The sequence below is a fragment of the Canis lupus genome, chromosome 2 (assembly GCF_048164855.1).
Source record: "Canis lupus baileyi chromosome 2, mCanLup2.hap1, whole genome shotgun sequence".
In the NCBI taxonomy this organism is placed as follows: Eukaryota; Metazoa; Chordata; class Mammalia; order Carnivora; family Canidae; genus Canis; species Canis lupus.
This window is the reverse complement of record NC_132839.1, coordinates 66,416,088-66,432,145: the sequence shown is the minus strand read 5'-3', so window position 1 is coordinate 66,432,145 and position 16,058 is coordinate 66,416,088. Positions and strand designations below refer to the sequence as shown.

At 40.3% G+C, this 16,058-nt stretch overlaps 1 protein-coding gene across 7 annotated transcripts in view; it reads left to right on the top strand.

The window, feature by feature from the left end:
- C1QTNF7 (C1q and TNF related 7) overlaps positions 1 to 16,058 on the top strand; it is a 106,430-nt gene that overhangs the window by 76,232 nt on the left and 14,140 nt on the right. For 2 of the 7 annotated variants that reach the window (XM_072805385.1, XM_072805393.1), the window contains exon 2: positions 6,010 to 6,072. The exons of 3 other annotated variants lie outside the window; for them this stretch is intronic. The gene's annotated coding sequence lies outside the window, so the exon portion shown is untranslated. Of the gene's footprint in view, positions 1 to 3,136; positions 3,267 to 6,009; positions 6,073 to 14,106; positions 14,688 to 16,058 lie in introns of those variants that run through there. 2 more of the 7 variants (XM_072805392.1, XM_072805366.1) reach the window with 2 other exon arrangements.

Below are 16,058 nucleotides of genomic sequence, written 5' to 3'. Positions count from 1 at the left end.
ATAATGTCTCATGCCTTGGTTTTTTCCACATGTGAAGTGAAAAGAGTAATAATAGTAACTACCTTCTCTTGTTGGAAGAAGATGGAGTGGGTATGTGTGAAGCCTTGGGCACAGTGCTGAGCCCAGCACAGCACTCACTGAGGGTCCTGACAGTTGTTCAGCCCCCTAACTGCAGATTCAAAGGCCTCGTTGAGTCTGTTCAACAGTATTGACCAATGCCTGGGCACATGGTTAAATGCTCAGGAAGGTTTTTTTTTAATAAGTGTGGGCTGGAACCAGATGAAGAAACAGAGAGAGAGAGAGAGAGAGAGAGAGAGATTGCAAGCTGAAAGAGAGCAACAACATTTAAAGTTGTAGAGCCCCACAAGAATGAATTGTAAATAAGGACTAGAACGGACTTGTCTAACTCTACACCTCAGCGTACAGCCAGTAGCTGCTATAGGGAAATAGAATAAATCTCAGCGACGTGAATGAACGGCCTGGAGTTAGCAAAGCCAGCTTTCAGCTGGATCTGGAAGAGTGGTAAATTCTAAACAGCCTGAAGGGCAAAGGAAAAGCAAATAAAGGCCAGCAATGAGCAAAGCAAAGGCCACTGGTAGGTCAAGATCAATAAGAGCCTTAAAGGGATAACCAGGAGGGCTTGTCATCTTGGGTGCAGAAGAGATACGAATACATTCTACCTGCCTAGCCACATGACTGATTTTTGAGCAAGGGCTCCTGGAAACCTTTTTAAAAGTGGCTCATACCTCAAAGAGTCCATAGAAGAGGAACCTCCTGGGGCTGAGGACTCCTGATGCCCTTAAGACCTGACCATACCAGAAGGCTACTCTGGTGTCCTGTCAGAGCTGTCCACCCAGGGAGACAATGAGATGACTTCAACCCAGGCCATGTGTCTCATCACCTATATCCCATCTGCCAAGATCAGCTGAGCACCCACTATGCACCCAGCATGACTTTCGTTCAGCAAAATTACACATGACCAGGGCTTAACCCCTGACTGGGGCTGTGTAGGTAATCTGGGGTCACCCAAACCAGAGATGGTACAATTGTCAGTACTACTATGGAACAAGCTTCAGTGTCCTCTCCACAAAATATCCTGCTATGATCAAGCATCGGTAGAGGTCAGCTTTGCTGACCCTTAAAGTTACTTCCAAATCAAATATTCTGTGGCTCTGTCTATTGTTCCAGGGATTAAGGGTGCCTGACTGTTGGGAAGCTTACATTCCCCTGGATTTTGTTTTCATACAGGGACAGGGTACTGTAAATTCACACAACCTTTTGGAAAGCAGTTTGGCAGCATGTACCAAGAGAGACATAAAACATCCAAATCTTTTGACCCAGTAATTCCATTTCTGGGAATCTATCCTAAGGAAATAATCCTAAATAGGGATAAAGGCTTATGGACAAAAGTTTTCAATGTAATCTCATTTATAACAGAAAAAAAATGGAAATAGCTTAATTGTCCAATCATTAGGGGGGAAGGAGATTAAATAAATTATGGTATAACTACTTGATGAATATTGTTTGGCCATTAATGGTTCCAAAGAATAATAGAGGAGAAATACTTATTATATAATAATATTAGGTTAAAGAGAAAGCAAGCAGATGACCCAGCAATCCCACTTCTGGGTACATATCCAGAGGAAAAGAAAACAGGATATAGAAGAGGTATTTGCCCTCTCATGTTTATTGTGACATTATTCACAATACCCAAGATATGGAAACCACCTAAGTGCCTATTAGCCACTGAATGGATAAAGGTGTGGTATATATAATAGAGTATTATTCATCCATGAGAAAGAAGGAAATCTTGTCATTTGTAGCAATATAGATGAACCTTAAAGTCGTTATGGTAAGAGATAAGTCAGACAAAGACAAATACTATATGATCTCACTTATATGTGGATTCTAAAAAAGCTGACTATGGCTACAATGGCAATTGTATTACAATACATATATGTTTCAAACCAACGTGTTTTACACCTCAAATTTACACAATCTTGCGTGTCAAATATATTTCAATTATAAAAAAAAGAAAAGGAAAGCAGCAAAGTGATAGATGATATTACAAATGTTTGTACAGAAGATCTATATGCACACACACAGAGACATAGAACAAAAAGTAATGGGAAAAAGATAAACCAAAATAGTAACAGTGGTCATCTGAGATAGAACTATAATTTTTGTTACTTTTATTTTTCCACATTTTCCTCTTCTACAGGCTTTCTTTAATGAGTACATATTTAAAATAAAATATGAATAATTCTATATGACAATGATACTCAGCATATAGAGCATAGACAATACATTTTAAGGTTAAAAAAGAACATATGTATTTTGATGAAAATTTTGTGAACTATGAATAGGAAAACATATTAGAAGGAAATCTCGGGATCCCTGGGTGGCGCAGCGGTTTGGCGCCTGCCTTTGGCCCAGGGTGCGATCCTGGAGACCCCGGATCGAATCCCACGTCAGGCTCCCGGTGCATGGAGCCTGCTTCTCCCTCTGCCTATGTCTCTGCCTCTCTCTCTCTCTCTATGTGACTATCATAAATAAATAAAATTAAAAAAAAAATTTAAAAAAAAAAAAAAAGAAGGAAATCTCACACACACACACACACACACACACACTCACACACACAGAGTCACACAGCCACACAAAAAAAATGAACAAACCAAACCTGTCACTGGTTCCATGAGAAACATGACCAGTGGTTGGATGGTTTTCTTACCTGTCTTTACCCAAGGGTGCTATCTACCCTAGCCCTTCATTCTTGCCTTTCTCCAATCCTTCTTGGCATGGCAGTCTAAAAGACCTTTTTAAATTGTATATATGGTCCTGTCACTCCCAATCCTATTATTTACTTGCTTCTTATTACTGTTCAGATAAAGTCCAAGATCCACAATGTCCCTTCCACTCCTGCAATCAGCCTCTGCCTCAGCCTCCCCCTGCATTTCTCATTGTGCTTCTCACACTATTCTGCTCCTCACCAGCTTTCTCCTAATTTCTTCAAAGTATCCTGTGCTCTCTCAGTGCCACAGTATCCCTCGAGTTCTTAGCTCTGCCTAGACAGCCTACTCTCTACCCCACCTCAAACCTATTTTCCCAGATACCTGATGTCGCCCTTCAAGTCTCAAGAAATTGCTTAGAAGTTATCCCTTCAGGGAGTTTCTCTAACCACATAGATGAGATTATTCTGAAAACACAGATCTAGAGTCCAGAAGGAGTGTCACCAAAGACATGCATTTCCTGGCACCAGCAAGAAGGTAAATTCTAAATATTGCTATTAAAAAAGGTGGGGGTGGGGGAATGTCTCTAACTTAGAATTGCTTCTCCTTTCACCAACAGAAACCAAAATTTCTTGATTAGCACAAATGCCAGTCAATGAGATGCATTACTTCATTAATCTTAACAATCATACCTTGTTTGAGCAGTTTTAGATTTTTAATTTATGGAAGAGAAAAGTAAGATTTAGAGAGCTTTTGTAAATTGCCCAAGGGCACATGGCTGGGCAATGAAGACTTTGGCCTTCAAAGCCAGTGGTCTTACTCTGCCAGCTGACACAAAGAAATGTCAGTGGGAAGAGAGAAGATGTGGAGAGTCCTGCTAATTTAAACTGTGGTAACATTCCATTGCTTTCATCCTTTTTTGCCAAAACCACTATACTCAGCTTGCTTCCCAAGCACACTATGAGTCACTGTTGGATTTCCAGCTTTCTCTCCACTGGGATGGAGTCAGTGAGAACGTTGTTTTGGCTGGCAGGGGATATGTGTGCAAATGGTACCACCTGCTGCTAAATCTTTGTCTTTGTTGGGTCTATTGTCACTCTTGACTCTGAGACTGGCTCATGTCCATGGGTCTCCTCCCAGAATGCCTCAAATGTTTTCAGCACGAAGCAAAGCAGGGAACAAGAGTCTTCTATCATCCGGGTAGACATTTAGAAACACCAGGCAGTTGGAATAGAGCTGAGATGCCCACAAAGAAGTCAGTTTAGGGATTTCCAATAAATGTAAGCTATTATTATTATCATCACCACCATCAGACTATTTTTCTGCCTAGATAATGTCACACAGACACTCTCAAAATCCTCAGGATAGAAAGGTTTCATTACTAAATGCCCATGTTACCTCTGGCCTCCCTGCAACCAAAGACAGGGCTCTGGGTGGTCTTCAGGTGCAACAAAGTGGGCATAGAGAACACAGGACAGACAATTCATCAGAGAACAGGAACCAAAGCTGCAGAAGTCAGAGCAGCAAAGACAACACCAGCAATATTAATTCACCTAGTAGTTACTGAGTGCCTACTATACTTTAGGCAACCTGGGACTCATTCTCTGTGGATTATTTCAGTTAATCTTTACAAGAAGAGCTAAGTGGTATTCCTGTCCTCATATTAAGCTAAAGGTTCGATTTGGGGGTCAGAAAAATCTGAATTTGAATGCCAAATCCATCACTTAGTAGCTGCATGACCTTTGTAAATTCTTTCATTTGGGATCCTGACTTTCCACATCCATAATAAGCAGATAATAATACCTTCTTCACTAAGTAATCAGGATTCACTACAGCTAGCCTATAGTAAGTACTTCATAAATGGATGCTATTATTTCCTGCCTTCAAATTAGGAGTTCCCATAAATGATGTTGATTATTAGCCTCTTGAAGGACCTCCTCTGGGCTGCCAGCTGCAATCCTTTGGATAGATCCCTTGCCCTAGCACACTGGATAATGTTCTGGTGTGCTTCTCAGTGACCATGAGAGAAAGAGCAGTCATATGTAGCCAACTGGAAGGGGGAGCAGATGTTTTGGCTTCCAAGGTGTTCTGGAAATCCAAGAACAAGGTGAGTCTCACCATTCCAACCAGTGCCACCCCACACACTAGCAAATAATTCCTCTTCCTATTGGTGTCTTCTGTGACTTTTTCCTTGCATTTGCCCTGTGGCAAAGTTCTACCTAATTAGGATATTTTGGGTCAAAAAAACTACAAAGCAGATTTAACTATTGGAATGAATTTAAATAGGAAAGTGATATTATTCATTCTTTTAGCAAATATTCATTTATGAAGTGCCCATTGTTTGGGTTCATTTTAGTAGCATGCAAGAACCTGGACTTGAATGCAGAAAACTGCAGGACCAGAGACAGCAGGTCAAAGGCTGTTGCAAGAGGTTGGGAGAGAGACAGGGAAGTATGGAGCTACTCACGAGGCTGTTGAACCATACTGGTCTGTGGTTGCCTCCAGAACCCAATCAGCATTGAAGACTAACTTTCTTGCTCTTATTCTGGTATCTAATTAGAATTAGTCATTAATCCACCAGTGTATGCTGAGCATCTTTAGATTCTAGCCCTTGGGTGTATGTGGTGGTATAGGTGAATAAGACAGGGTCCTTGCCCCAAAGGAGCATACTGTAAGGAGTGCATTCTCATACCTGAGTCTTTATCAGATGTAACTCATGTATAGAAGCCTATACATGAGTATAGAAGATTCTCCGTAGAGACAGCAAACCCCTTAAAAGTAGGAGTTGGCTTGCCCACACTTTTGGGAGCCCCAGTGAAAGTACACCTCTTCCCTTCTAGAACTTTAGACAAATTGAGAGGATTGTGGGCATCCACATTATGGAAATAAGTGAAGACTAATCAGATTAGAACAAGAAAAGGCTATTTATTCTGAACTTACTATAGCAAGGGAATCAGCCACCATCACTTGGTTTTGGCAGAGACTCAAAGACAGGCAGAGAGGTGGGGAAACTTTCTAGTAGAAGAAACCAGGGGGCTGATTGGAGGCTGTTGGTCTGGGGAAGAGGAGGGCTTTGAAGTCCAGCTCTGCCTCTTACCAGCAGTGCCAATCTTCCTCTAACCCCAACCACCTTATCCACCATGAGGAAGTCCTAGCAGCTACCTCATGGGCTCATGGTAAAGAATAAACAATAAATACATATAAAGTACTTAGGAGAGTGCCTTGCCACAATAAACACTTGATAAATGGTAACTATTTTTTTATTTTTCATCATTCAAAGATGCGGCATCTCAGAAACAGCCTTAAGTGTCCATCGATGGATGAATGGATTAGAGAAAATGTGGTATGTATATACAGTGGAATATTATTCAGCCACGAAAAAGAAGGAACTCCTATCATTTGCCACAGCATGGATGGGCATTACGCTAAGTGAAATAAGACAGAGAAAGATAAATGCCATATGATCTCATGTGAATGTGGAATCTAAAAGCAAAACCAAAAACCAAATTCATCCAACAGAAAGCAGATTGGTAGTTTCAGAGGCTAGGGGTGGGGAGGGAGGGCAACATGGGGAAGGGAACCAAAGTGTACAAACTTCCAGTCATAAAATTAATAAGTCCTGGGAATGCCATGTACAGTATGGTGACTATAGTTAACACTGCATTGTACATCTAAAAGTTGCTAAGAGAGTAAATCTTAAAAGTACTCCTGGCAAGAAAAAAAAACAATTTGTAACTATGTGTGGTGATGGATGTTAATTAGACTGTGTGACCATGTCACAATATACATATATAATCACTATGCTGTGCACCTGAAATGGATATAATGTATAATTTGATCATATCTCAATGTTTAAAAAAAATCTACACGCACATGAAGACACAGCATCTCTCACATGCCCCGTATTTCTCAGGAAAGTGTGCAAATTGTAGTCAGCACAACCTGAAGGCATAGGGGTTGTGAAGCAGACACAGAGAGGTTTGCTCTGGTGGTCTGTCCACCTGGTTGTTACTGTCGAAGTTCTCCTCTTGCCTATCTTGCCTGATGGCACCATAGCCGAGATGGAAGCGGCAGGAACCAGCCTTGCAGGTTCGAGACCAACCAGCCCCATTCTGTGCCGATGGACTGTTAAGCTCCCAAGGCAACTCCAATCACCCAGATAGCCCTCACATTCCAACTCCAGGATTACCTGACATTTTGAAACCACCTCTGGCTCTCCAGTGTTTCCTAAACAATCTCAGGACAGTTTGACAGGTTTTGATAGTAAAAGCCACACGGTGCTACACCTGGCATCAGCAAAGGCCCCGTCCTGGACATGTGGTGATGTGGAAGACCAGCTCTGTGGCTCTTGCCTCCCAGAGCACATGGCCCTCAGGCTGGCCTTTACTGAACTTCTTGGAATTTCTCTAATGGGTCAGCGGAGAGCTCCCATTGCACTCTGAAAACTTCCCTGAGAAAGCTTGACAGCCTCATAAAACTACATTTCAGAACTTTTAGTGCACAATATGGCAGTCTGTGAGTAAAGTGCTTTTAAGACATTTTTGACTTATCTAAAGTATGCTCTTTTTTGGTTAAGAGGTCTCAAGGGCCAATGGAGACATAGGGTGTCAATTGCTCTGTTATTTGTTATCCAAGATGATAAAAATTCCTAGGTTTTCTGAAATAGTTACAGAATAAATGATATGGTGTGTGGAATTTGCTTCAAAACATACCAAGTGCAGGGGTTGAGGAGAAGGGAGCATAAGAACGGGGGCACCAGAGAAACAATATTCTCCTTGGGTAACTTGCAGCTGGGTACCTAGGGCATCAGTATGTATCACTTTCGTGTATGTTTGAAATTTTCTGCAATTTTTAAAAAATTTCTTATGATTGAAAATATGAGAAGTGACATTGTGGACATAAGGGCAAGGCTCAAGTATTATGGTCAGGGATAATGCTGTTTGTTAATTCTCAGTTATCCCCAATAATGGATATTTCTATAAATAAAGAATATTGCAATGTCTTAGGAATGAAAGCTTGATGAGAGGATATGCTATGCAAGGAGTGACTCTTGGCAATGATACAGGGACCTGAGTTCTAATTCAACATCATATGTAATTGTGGCCTTTGGGCAAGTCACTTCTCCTCACTGCATCTGTTTTTTAGTCTATAAAATGGGAAAATCAGGCTGATGCCCTCTGAGGATCCTTCCTTCCCTGATGGCATGAAATTCCTACTGGAATGTGAGCTCTGTTTCACATCGAAATCCCATCTGCCTCTTTCAACTCCCATCTGCAGGGCCTGGGACAGAGCCTGGCACCCAGTGGGGTCCAATAACACTTGTTCATTCAATGAGTGAGTGAATTGCCTTATTGTTAAACATGCAAACTTTTCATACAAGAAGTCACTTCTTTCCCTACAGTGAAAGGAGACTGGGTTCAGAAACCACCCTGGGTCTTTATGGCCTGTTGAACTCACCTTGAAAAGCCAGGGAAGTGGCAAATAGGCCTTCCCTCAATGTATATCATCCTCATTGTGGTAACCTATCAGGGTTGAGGGAGAGTTGACAGCCTGACTCATATAATCCTGCTCACAGTCCTTCAGGGGCTCCTACCACCCCAGGAAAAAGATCAGAACCTCCCATGGCCAGGAGAGCCATCCTCCCTCCAGGATCACCCTCTACTTTGCCCCTTTCTCAATGGTCTTTTTTCAAAATTACCCTCTTCTACCTCAGGACCTTTGGCAATTGCCTTTATGGCAATCCCTCAGCCCAAAAGTGTTTTCTCACAACCTCTTACTGGTTAATGCTTGCTTCTGTTTCATATTTCAGATCAGATGCCATATCCCTAGAAAGGCCCTCCCTAATCCAGAGTCTTGGTTATGTCATCCTGCTAAATACTCCCAAAAACACTATTCACCTTTCCTTCAGAACACTTTCTAGAGTTTATTGAATTATCAAATGACCTTAGCTATCATTCTTCACATGATATAAGTAAGAAACGACTTCATTCTTCTCCCATCACTTCTTCTAGTCAAATTCTTTTGGATCTTTCTTCCCTGTCCTTTCATGACATCTCAAGCAAATTCCTTAACTTTCTGGTCATTTTCAGTTACATGACCCAGTTTCATTATTTAATTGTGACTCATTTCCAGATATTAAAAAGACATATCTAAATCATAACTTTCATTTCATGTCCAAAACACAGCCTGTTCCCTTTCCATGCCTTCAGCTCAGGATCTGCTAGGATTTTTCACTCTTCCCCAATCTCCTCTCCCTCCTTCCACTTTGAACATGTCTAGATCAGATCAGAGTATAAAAGAATTAGATAAACATGATCAAAGTATTTTTGCTCAATATGTGCCATTTGTATGGTTATCTCCTGCCACATACAGGTGCTCCAAGTCTTAAAATGCCAGCTATCTCTAATTAAACATATTCCCAGGATCATTGAAAGTTTTTTGAGAGACCTCCATATTATACAGTCCCCTGAATGGGTGATCCGCTCTTTGTTTGGTACTTTGCATTGGCCCACACCAGCCTGAGCTTCTGTACTCGTGATATACTCAGTGGCTTCTTACTGTCTTCCTTGATCTAAGAGGACTTTGTCCTAGTATAGAGTCCCATCTAGATGGCCCAACTCCAGCTGGATCCTTAGTACCATCTATTTCTTAGGAAACTCATGAACCCTTGCCTCTCTAATAATGGCTACCCCTACACTGGCTCCCTTCTCTGACAGCCTTCTGCCTTTATAGAACTATAATTCTCTCATTTCTATGATTCCATAGGACATCAACCTCCAGGGGTGGGTCAAGCTCCCCTAGAACCTGTTTATCACATTTCTCTGATCCCATGAAAGCTGCAAGGCTTACAGCTTTATGGTTTAGTTAAATATTTAACTGAGAATTATTAGCTTCTTTCTTGCAAGCAACTTTCACACTATCAGTGATCTCTTGGGGTCCTTGCCATTTGGCCACAGAGTATCACTCTTCCCATACCTTCCTCACAGGAAAGGAGGGAAGAGCTCCTCAGCACTCTCTTATCAGCTAATAGGTCTCTACTTTGAAAGTTTTCTTCAGCCACGAGTCATTTTGGAACTTCTAGTTTTCTCTTGCATGGATGGGAAGTGGATGCTGGACAGTATCAGATCCAGCTGTTTTTATCAAGTCTTAAATGGGTGTGTGGACATTGATTGCCCATTATAATTTGTTTTGAATCCTAAATTGAAACTCCAAGATGATGGGAAGTCCAAACTAACATCTTACTAAACATAGTTCTGTGATTATTTGATGAGTGTCTGTCTTCTTCACTAGACTTTTCCCCTATAAGGGCTTTATGTTTACTCTCCCTTGAATACCAGTCCAAGAATTCAATAGCTACCATGCAGTAACAGCTCAATAAATATTTGATGAGGTAATGAATAGGAGAACAAGATGAAAGAGGGAGAAAACCGGATTTGTATCCCTGGAACTTTGTTGTTTGGAAGGACTAAAAAGCAGGCCATCATTTCAACAAGAGAAGATTAGATCATTCCCAAAACCTGGCTGTCCATCAGAATTACACATAGACATTTTGAAAAATATAAATACTTTGACCTAATCTGCTTATATGCTGAATTAATAGACCTAATTGAGAATGCATGAGCCAAGGAGCATAAGAAAGGTCCAAATAATGTGTCAGGAGGGCTCAAGGGAAGATAAGGCTGTACCTGATGGGGAGCATCAGGGAGACTTTCTGAACCATCAAGGAGACTTTCTGGACAAAGCAATGATTAAGGATAAAAAATGTGAGCAGATGAAGAAAGGGACATGGGGAAGACATGGTTAGCAGGAACTTGCAAGCCAGAGGACATAAAATAAGAAAGGCACAGGAGCAAAAAAGAGATTAGATTCCAGACAGAATCCAGTGCTCCAGGGAGGGGGAGGGGTCAGGTGTGCATTCCACCTGCCTGAAAGCTCTTTGGATGCAGGAACCTGATCTTGTAAAGTTAGCCGCACCCTAGGGAGGTATATGGTATGGTGGCTGGTGAGCCAACTATGAATCAGACTACTTATAGTCTTCATCTATAAAAAGGAAATGATAAAATTACTCACCTCAAGAGGTTATAGTGAAGATTAAGGGAAGTAATGATATAATGTTCTAGCATGTAATTGCTTATTGTATATCAGCTAGAACCTTTTTAAAAAAATAATTCTAGTACCCAGCAAAATGGCCAGTTCTGTACACATCTTCCCAACTTTGCATTTGGTCAAGGTCAGGTGGCTTGAAACCGGCCATGATGGGAGGTGTTTTGGTTTGGTTTTTTTTTAATCATTCATCATCAGGGAAATGCAAATCAAAACTACAATGAGACATCACCTTACACCTATCCGAATGGCTAAAATAAAAAAGACAAGAAATAACAAATGCTGGCAAGGATGTGGAGAAAAAGGAACCATTGTGAACTGTTGGTGAGAATAGTAAATTGGTGCAGCCACTGCAGAATACAGTATGGAGGTTCCTCAAAATATTAAAAATATAACATGATCTCATAATTTCACCACTCAGTATCTACCCAAAGAAAACGAAAATGTTAAATAAAAAAAAAATACATGCACCCTCATTGTGGGAATATTTACACCAAGAAAATTGGCAAAACTACAAACTTGAACCCTTTTCTTGAGAGCTGAACCAGCACATTGTTGGATGCTTTGTGGACATTGCTTGGATTGGCCTAGATTGAACTGATTTCAGTTGAGAAGTGAGTTAAGGCTACAGGAAAACAAAAGCACAAGATGAGAGAAAAAAACTTCTCTGCATAGGAAAAATAGAGGAAGACCTTGGCCTTGGCATGACTGAAAGGTAAAAATAGAATCTGATTTTTTTTTTTTACTCTAAGCTAATACTGACTTCAACATATTATTTTACCCATCACTTTCACCATTGTCTCTAAAAAAAGCATCAAAAATGCTGAGTGAAATAGTCACTAACAAGCTTTAGTTCCATCAAAGCTCCGACTGCTCTAGGAGACAATTTCAAAGGCTAGTTCTCTTTGTGAAGAATATGTCTGAGAAGATACAGATTATAATGAGTTACCTCAGATGAAAAAATATTATTAAAATCTAATATTGCAGAACTGAAAAAATAGTGTGATACCTTAACAATACAAGAAACTTTATCATCAAACATTAAAGGGAAATTAAGGGAGCTGCAAATGACACAAGAAAGCAGATATAAATACCCGTAAATTGTATCAATAGTTGGCCATGGTAAGCCAGTAACATAAGAATACCTCTGTCTCTTTTGGAAGTCAAGAAACTATTTCTAAGTTCTTTGACAAAGATTGTGCTATTTCAAAGAGTGAATGAGAAAAAAACATTAAGAAGTCACAACTTTAATAAACTTATATTAATCAACTTTATATAAATTAACACATCCAAAGGCTGAAATACCTGAAATTAAGCTTATAAAGACAGGTTTTCTAGTTTAGCCAGTTCAAACCCTTCAGTATAGGGAGTGGGAAGATTCCTTTAAGACAGAGAGTCAAAGCTGTCTTACACATGACAAAGGGTTATTGTGTGATGTTCTCCTGGCACTGAACTAACTGAAGCATTTTACCCCAATGACCTGCTTTGCCTGTTGAAGTTCATTATGGTCATGCCTTTCTTTGCTTTCAATGAATTGCTAGAACCCCATTTGCTTTCATTAGCACATAGATTACCCAAGACCTAAATCCTTCCTTCCATGAACAATCTAAGAATTCTAGGGGCTTGCTTGGCTCAGAGAGGCCATTCCTACTCCCAACTTAGGTAAAACATACAAAACAAAATCTTTGATTGTCCACCCTTGCCACTGATTTAGCCACCAAATGGTGACACTGTTGAACACTAGTCATGCACATTCCAGTAGAGGCTTTTGTAGGGTATGCTCTTGTTGACCCCAGTAATTCCCCCTTACTAAGTTTCAGTATAATAATCCTTTTAGTTCACCACAGTGTGTTTCACCACAGTCCCCCAAAGGATATCTGCCCTGACAGAATGACCAAAAGTAGACAAGCTTGCAGCCTCATTTATATACTATACCAAAGCCACCACCCCAAAATCCTTTAGATTTTTTTGCCCAGATTCCCCCTTACCTCCTGGTCAATTCCCTTCTGTGAACTACCATGTCCTTTCTTGATGACAGGCTTTCAACCAGGCCAACCCTATAGTTCATGACTAATTTCTCTAAATTTGCATCATGGAAGAGAATTGGACCCCTGGTTCCTTCCTTCTAGAAGACGATAGGTGCTTTAAGCAAATAATCCCAACACCTCTCCAGCTAAAAATCCCTGAGAGGAGAAATCATTGAGCTACTACCAAGTGCCTCCTTGTATGCATGGCACTTGAGTGACTTCTCTCAATAAATATCTCCTTCAAAGTGACTTGTATCTCTATCCATATATATAGATGTGGCATTTTTTATAAATTCCGTCTCATCCCGCACAAGCACTTTGTTGGAGAACATAAAGAACTGTGAGAAAACTTAGAAATAATGGAAGATATTTCATTTTGAAGATGAGAAGACAAGCTCAGGGACTCCATCTGATTAAGGTCATACTCTATAAAATGGTGGTTATCAGAGGAGGAGGGGGAGAAAACAGATGATGTTTAAGGGTACTAACTTATAACGAGCATTAAGTAAGTCTTAAAGATCTAATATAATGAATATATGCAATATTATTGTGCTATAATTATGTAATATAACAAAAACAATCATATTACAATAGATAAATATATCAAGTAACACACTTTACACCTTAAACTGCAACAATGCTACATGTCAAATTTACTCAATTGAAAATAAAAGATCCTACTCTAATTTAACAAAAAACTGTCTCACTCTGTGCCCAAGATATGGTTTTCACTACCTTGTGATAGCATCATATTTTGGATAGCCAACAAATTCAAAAAACCATTTCCTCCGGATGGGAGGGTGGATGGCTAGGGCAAAATGAAGTTTATCTGGGTGACAACCCCATCCACCTTCTTGGTCAAATTTATCACCAGTATCCACTTCAATAACTTTGAAAAGACTTCTTCCGATTAGCATTCCCAAAGGCTTGAGAAGAATGGTAGGGAAAGCAAGATAAAAACAAGATTTTTCAGTCACTGAATTTCCATAAATGACATCATGAATTATATATTGCTGTTGCTAAGGAGACGTGAGAAGTACGTATCAGAAGGAAACAAAGAAATTGATTGCATCGAAGATTAGTAGTCGCAGGCTTTGGAGAACCATTCTGCCTTTTGAGTTGTTATGATCAGTTCTCTACAGTAACAAAGACATGTCAGTCTTCCAAAAATACCCAATCATTTACCCATTCAACAGAGAACAAAGAAAAGATCAGTGCAGTACTCATAACCCTCTTCCCTTTCACAGCACCCTCTTCCATTTCCATAGGATGACGGACCCTTTTCCCGCCATATTTGCCAAGAATATTTACCACCTCTCCTTGTTTATTCCATGAAACCACACCCAATCTCCAGAATTTGAAGATTCTACCTTGAAAATTTTCAAATAGGAAATGACTCCTTTCTCTAAGTTAACAACTAATTTCCAGTCAGTGAGTAATTTTTTTCCTGAAACTTCCACTCAGTGGAAAACAAATGAAGAAGGAAAAATTTAAGTAAACAAATCTGCAAAAGAGGCCACGACACACAGAGATGGAAGCACCTCTAAACTTACCAAAGAAAGCGGGAGCTTAAGGTTTATCTCAAACAAAACTGTAATTCTGACCGGCCCCTGATTGAGCCTCACCCCATGAATGACTTCCAGGGCCTCTGGCTCTTTGGGACTAAAGGAGAAAAATTATTTTTAGCACAACTGTTTGGAAACCTCTGAGAACTTGGATCTCTTTTTCTGTCTGGTACCAAAGCAAGTTTTTCGCTGAAGCTCTCATGAAAGATCCTCAGTCTCTTGTGGATTTAGAATCCTGGAGCAACCCACCAACCCAGAGCAAGGTATGGTGTTTACTCTTTTTATAGAACTTTGGCAAATGTAGATGCAGTGGCCCGTTTCATTACGGGAGTTTCTGAATTTATTAAACAGACAGCTCTGTTAGAAAAATCCATGAAACTGAAGGCCTGGGTTCAAATCTCTGGCCTGACACTCGCTTTGTGGCCATAGACAAGTTACCTGACTTCTTGAGACATCAGTTCCCAGTGCAACCTACCACTAAAGGGTCTTTTGGAAAAATGATATGAACTTAACGTTGCTCTGTAGACTACAAAATGTTTGCCAAATGTCAGCATTTTTTTTTTTTTTACTGTTGTGCCATCATAGCACTTTACATAAAGCAGCCAAAGCTTTAAAAATCACAAGCTGTTCTTGAAGGAAATATTGATGAATAAATATTTTCTTCATCCAACCTTTGGTGAGCCTCTACTGCAGCCTAGCCTTGGTCCTAAATGTTGGTGGTACAGAGTTTATCTTTTGGTGGAGAAAAAGCAATAGATAGTCATAACCCAGTGTGTTTGTGAGGTGCTGCACGCTGCACAGTGACAGAAAGGAAGGTATTCCGTGGCCAACCGGAGAGGCAGTTCTGAGGAGGAATACTGGAGCCCAAGGACAGAGCTGAGGAACCACACAACAGAAACAGCTAGGATATGAACACCTCAGGTCCCCACCCTGTCTTGCTTACTCCTAGTGAGAAGGACCGAGACTGCTATTATGAAATCTCTTCCTCTGCAGGCCAAGGATATGTCGTGTTTTGGTCACCCCTAGTTACCTATCTTCTTCCTAATGACTTCCAGGCAAAATATATTCTCAAGTCAAATTAATAATCGAGTCCAGCCCTTTGTCATGAAGTAATATTACAGTTTCCCTCACATGATGTGGGAGAAAATTTGAGTGTTTGGAGACAAAAAGAGCTCAGTTCAAATCCTGCCTGTGCCATCTTTATGGCTGTCTGGATGTGAGCCCTCAGTCTCAATTTTCTCATTTATAAAATGAAGATAATATCATCTACTGCATAAAAGCAGTGTAAGGATGAAGTAAGCAATGTTTGAAAACACCCAGCACAGTAATAAAAATACTAGTATATTCCTTGCATCCCAGCATATCTTGCTTTTTTCACTTAGTATTTTTTATTTTGGTAAAATATACATAATATATACTTCACAATTTTGAAGTGTACAGTTCTGTGGCAGCAAGTATATTCACACTGTTGTACAACCATCACACCATCATGTGTCTCCAGAACTTTTTCATCTTCACCAACTGAAACTCTGCATTCATTAAATGTTAGCCCCCCCACCCCTCTCCCTAGCCTTTGGCAACAACTGTTCGACTTTATGTCTCTACGACTGTGACTATTCTAGATACATCATATA